Source organism: Parambassis ranga, chromosome 2 (assembly GCF_900634625.1).
Source record: "Parambassis ranga chromosome 2, fParRan2.1, whole genome shotgun sequence".
Lineage (NCBI taxonomy): Eukaryota > Metazoa > Chordata > Actinopteri > Ambassidae > Parambassis > Parambassis ranga.
The window spans coordinates 35,802,736-35,806,779 of NC_041023.1; positions in this window are offsets into that span (position 1 = coordinate 35,802,736).

The following is a 4,044-nucleotide window of genomic DNA, read 5'->3' on the forward strand; positions in this document are numbered from 1 at the left end:
TCTTTTCATGTGTACACTCCCAAAAACATCACTCCTCAAGGTCCTCCTTTATGTGTCAAGTTCATTGAAGAATCCTCAGCACCTGCCTCTGCAATCCAGTCTACAATCAGCTGTGGTTGGCCCAATTTATCCATCATAAATCAGCTGTTTGTCAATTATTGAACTGTTTGTTAATTATCAACTTATTTTTGAGCCTATGTGTTGTTTTTAAGTTGATATTGTTGCAGAAGTAGAGGTTTTAAACTGTAGCTAAGGTTTGGAATATTGTTGTTTTTATTGTGGTGTGCTAAAACAGCTAAAAAACTGTATTTATACAAATTCCATGATTTGGTTCCTGGGGGTCAGGAATCAAGACTAGCACAATTACAGGCACATATAAACTTGATCACAGCTAGCAGATGCTAATTGTGTAACGATCCCATTATCAAACCTCCAGTGGTTCAAGATGTGATCATGTTTCTTTCTTTAAATTTTGGCTTCACAATATATTCATTTTCCACACAACAGAGGTCATTGCATGCTGGCCGACATCACTTTGTTCATTTGTACTCCTGAAATGAAAATTTTTTGAGGTTGAGATACACCTATGTTACATCAATATCACACCAAGGAGACAACCAGTTAATTCGGGCACCAGTTAATCTGACACACTAGCTGATCAGACAGATATGCCAATTCTATCGGCACACGTGCCTGTGTGTGTATGTACGTGTATAGGGGAGCTATTTATTGTGTTTAATAAAAAGAACAAGGTAAAGACCTGTTCTATAGGAAAGGTGACCTTAAATGACTTCTGTTATGATCTGCTGCTATATAAAAAATGGCTGCCCCTATATAATGGCAGGAGAAACACTGGTAAGTATGGAATATAATGTAACAACAGTAGTTAGTAGTGTGTGAACGTCCCACACTGGGAAGCCTAATATTTTTTTTTATTGCACACTAAGTTAGACTTGCAGAATGTCTGTTGACATGATATTACTGAAAAGCTGATGGTATTTCTATGTTAGAATTTTCTATATATAGAAAATACATCTCTCTGTGTGCTGTAAACCTTCTGACCTTTTGCCCTGCAGATCTCCCTCAACAACATAGTTGTCAAATGGAGGATGTTCTGGCTGACCAGCAGCTCTGTAACCAGCAGAAGAACGCCATTCTGGACCAGGAGGAACCCGAACCTCCACAGGTTAAAGAGGAACAGCAGGAAGTCCGCATTAGTCATGAAGGAGAGCAGCATGCACTGAATGAGGAGACTGATCCCTCTATAGTAACTGCTACTTATGATGGACCAGAACCAAACTATGACATGGTTCTCTCTCACAACGCTCCTCAAGGTAAAATGTCTCTAAAAGGTGAAAACTGCGGAAAATCCTTTTCATATCAGTCAGAACTTAACATTAAAAGTGTTTTTTTTCCTCTTTGTCAGAACCTGAATGTTTATGATATTTTCTGTTTGTTAGTATTTTAATGATGCATTAATTCATTTGGTTGTTCCAGGTTTTAGATTAGGGATGTCCCGATCCGATCACATGATCGGAAATGGGGCCCGATTACGTGATTTCAGACTCGATCGGAATCGGACATTACCTCCCGATCAGGACTCGGATATATACTTTTTAGGGCTGTCAAAGTTAACGCCTTCTGTGCAGGGTGGCTCTGTGTCTTGTAGTGCAGGGGTATGACAGCTGCTTTTGGTGCGACAGGTCCTGGTTCGAGACCTCGATGTGCTGCGCGTGTGAAATCTCCCAGTGTGGCGGCACACACAGGCCTGTCGCGATAAACAATAAATCAATTAATTGCACGATAACTTCAAATGGGCTCGATAAGTTTTTCGGCCGTGATAAATTACATTTGCACGCTTGTTTGTTTTCCTCTCTCTCCCTCTCTCTCCCTCTCGCTGCCAAAGAGGCTGGATGACAAAAGGCGTCACTCTGGTGCGTCGTAGCGTATAAAGTGTGCAAAGTCCGGCCGTCTGGCCTCATTGCGTGACGTTTACGGGATGTTCTGAGCAGACCACGGTCTGCGTCGCCATGGTGCGTCACAGTGCTGCAGGGCTTGGACGTTACAGCAACACAGAGAGCTGTGAAGCTGCACAACACCGGTTCAACACTTCCACACAATTCACCACAAGACTAAACATGCTCATGAATACAACGTGCCATCAAAGAGCGTCCGCGTTGTACGAGTGAAGTTCTCTGCCTTCTTACTGGCGGCACTCGCGGCAGCGCCACCCAGTCTAGTTTTCTTGCCCAGTCCTCTTGTGCCATCTCTGCTATTTTATGTGTTTCTGTCTACATGGTGGCGTTTTTAAAATTCGCTGATGCGCATACACACACGCAAACGCGTGCGCACACAAACACATGTGCGCACAGGTGAGCCCACTCCCAGCAGCAGGTAGAGTGCGTGTTGTTTGGCTTTCTGTTGCTCATGACGTGCTAGTTGGTTTGACTTAACTCCATTGACTATGCTCAGATAAGCTATGGTAATAGGCCTACCACTACTCATAATAATATCATTAATAATAACAATAATAATAATAGTGTTGATAATTGGGGGCCTTTCCAATGTTAAATGTTCTTTAGAAATTAAAGTTTATTGATCTTTGAAAGGGTGTACTTGCATTATATGTCATTATCATTATGTTGAACATTGATTTGACAATATTATCGCTTATCGCAATAATTTCTCTTGGCAATTAATCGCCCAGCAAAATCTGTTATCGTGACAGGCCTACACACACACGGGTTTTGCCGCAATGAGTGCCTTTATAGAAAGTATCGGATCGGGACTCGGTATCGGCAGATACTCAAAATCAAATGACTCAGACTCGGACTCGAGGGCAAAAAAACCTGATCGGGACATCCCTATTTTAGATGTTTCCATCATCACATTAGTCTTTGTGTCCATTTGTCCCTCCAGTTCTCTCTCAACAACATGACTGTAAGGAGGAAGAGATCCTGTCTGACCAGCAGCTCTGTAACCAGGAAAAAAGTTCCAGTCTGGACCACATTAAACTGACTGTCATCCAATACAAAGAAGACATCAACCATCAGGACCCACTGCTGAACATTATCCTGACACCTGAGATAAAGTTACACAGAACAGGTATGTGAACCAACAAACAAGCAGTGAGTCCTGTGACTCATGGAGGCTGCAATTGTTCTGAACTAGAACAGTGATCACCAACATGGTGACCGCAGGCACCAGGTCACCCCCAAGGATCACATGAGTCGCCCGCTGGCATGTTCTAAAAATAGCACAACTCACCAGTGAACTGCGTCTAAAATGTAATTTTATTCTGTTGCTATTCATTTTTAATTACATTTGCATTTAGATAGATGTGAAAACAACAATATCTTAGAAATAAAAGAATTTAAAAAATGTTCATTATACATGTAGTTTAGATAAGTTTAGGCAAACTCTGACCTATTTCAGTTCAAAGGTCAGTATGTGTGTCTCATTTCTTGGGGCGACTGTGGCGACAGCCAAGTGGCACAATGTCGAGAGACACTTCACTACGTGTCACAATAGCTATCATGCTAACTACCCAGTGCATAAAACAAGACAATTAATTAGCATTTTCTAAATCATTTAAAAAATACATTGGCCAAATGTATTAAACAACCGTGAAATTGACACACTTTCACGATCATCATTTTGTGGCAAGATGGCGCTAGGGTGTTCCGCTGCTGGCCGTCTGTCGCTGTGCTCTGTGTTTTTCATGTGGATACTGCTTTACCTGTGCTGTCAAGAGGTGTTCTCGCTTCTCACATACGATCGGCAAACTCTGCTTGAGATCAGATGCTTCTGCAATCAGCTTAAAACTGACCCGGTGACTAGCTCTCCTTCGTTCCTTGAGGAAATACCGGCCTTCCTGAGGCGCCCTCCTGTGTATCTCACCTGCAAGAAACACCGAAGGAGACGGGGGAAACGCGGTGGTGTCCGGGTGAGGATCGAGGCTCTCCTGAGATCTGCTCGCTTGCCTGGTCATGATCTGCTTTTGCTGGATGATCCTGCTTTACACTCGCTGGCGATCAGGGCCCG